Genomic DNA, 1672 nt, shown 5'->3' on the forward strand with positions numbered 1-1672 from the left:
TGGCGGGCGCTGCGCAGCACCAGCGACACCAGCAGGTTCTTGTGCAGCTTGAGGCCGCCGCGCTGGCCGCGCGCGCTGTAGATCTTGCCCAGCGAAATGCTGACGATGCGGTGCGCCTCCAGCTTGAACTCCATGGAGCCCCGCGCGCCGCTACCCGCGCAGCCAACTGATCCAAGCCCACGCACCGGCCGCCGTATATACCGCCGCCGAGCCGGCCAATCAGGGCGCGCCGCCGGGCGCTCCGGCCAATGAGAAGGGAGGGAGCGGGTTCGAACGCAAGTCCCGCGGAGCGGGCTCTTAAAGGGGCAACGTCCAGCTGCGGCGCCGCACACGTGTGCGGGTAGGGGGCGCGCTGGCCCTGCTGCTCGGGTCTCAGCAGCTGCGGGCTGGGCCGCATCCTGGGCACTCCGGGGCGGTGGGGCACTGTGAGGGGCCGAGGCCAGGCTCACCCCGAGGCCTCTGCCCCGCAGGAGAAAGGCGGAAGAAACCTCTCTCTTAGCTGTGATCTTGCCTAATGCGTATACCGCGTGCCCAGCCAAGGAACCGGCCCCAGTTTCCAGCCTACCATCAGCCTGTCGCTTCCCCCCACCCCGTGATGGGGTCCCAAAGCTTCACTGTGCCCGGCTATCTGAACCTGGTGCCACAAGAGCTGTGCACCTCCAGCCTGCTCTCCCTAGACCAAAGCACAGGGAGCAGCTGGAAATGGAGGCTTAGCTAAGGTGGCAGAGTGGGCCAACAGCAGCCCAACAACAATGCCAGGCCAATGTGTCAGTGGAGTGTCTGGCTTTCAGCGAAGCTCCCTTGAAACCCCCAACCAAAATCTGATGCCTTGTCAGGTATCGGCCACAAAACCAGCCCTCTGCATGGTCCGAACATAGCGGTGCCCCTATCCTGCACTCAGGGTTGCTTGCCTAATACTTTCCACTGTTGCCCTCAGTTATTTATAGCTTTACAAACTAACTTTTAGGGCTGTGGTTTTCCACTCCCACTATTGGTCTCTTGGCTGACTGAGTTATTTTGGGGAGGGGGAAACTTTAGCCAAGGAGATTCAGCTATTTCTGCAAACAAGGTCAGGGAATACTTTTTCCCCTTATAAAAAACTCTTAGAGCAGAGTCACGAAGAAGACCCAGCATCACCATGTTTTGAAAGGAGAAACCTGAGATCTGGGATGAGAGCACCACTGCCTTCTCAGGGATGCGCCTTCTAGTATTTCACCGGACAAACAACCTAAATATAACCAAGTTCTACAACTCTGAAAAAAACTCTGTTTGTATGCGTTTGGGAGAGGCTTGTTAGGGGCATTTGGTAATTAAATTCCCATCAGAGTCCATCTGCCCAGAACATGCTGCAGCCCCTGGGCACTCATGTGGGTGACATGTCATATCCCCAGAGTCAACAAGTGTGCACCAACCCAGAGCTCCTGGGTGAAGAATAACTCCCTAGAAATTGTGCCTCCCAACTGCTGCTGTGGTGCCAGGCACTACAACCAATAGCAGAGTCACCATCTATGCTCTTGATGCTGCTCAGGGAACAAGGATAATAAGCTGCTTGACTCCAAAGCAGGGAAGAGCTGGGACCCATTTAGGGTACAGGCAAGACAGAGCCATCCTCTGGGAGTGGGGAAATACCAGCATAGAGAAAGAAGAGCAGAAGCAGGTTGCAGAGCAGGAA

This window comes from Alligator sinensis, unplaced genomic scaffold (assembly GCF_000455745.1).
Source record: "Alligator sinensis unplaced genomic scaffold, ASM45574v1 scaffold471_2, whole genome shotgun sequence".
Lineage (NCBI taxonomy): Eukaryota > Metazoa > Chordata > Crocodylia > Alligatoridae > Alligator > Alligator sinensis.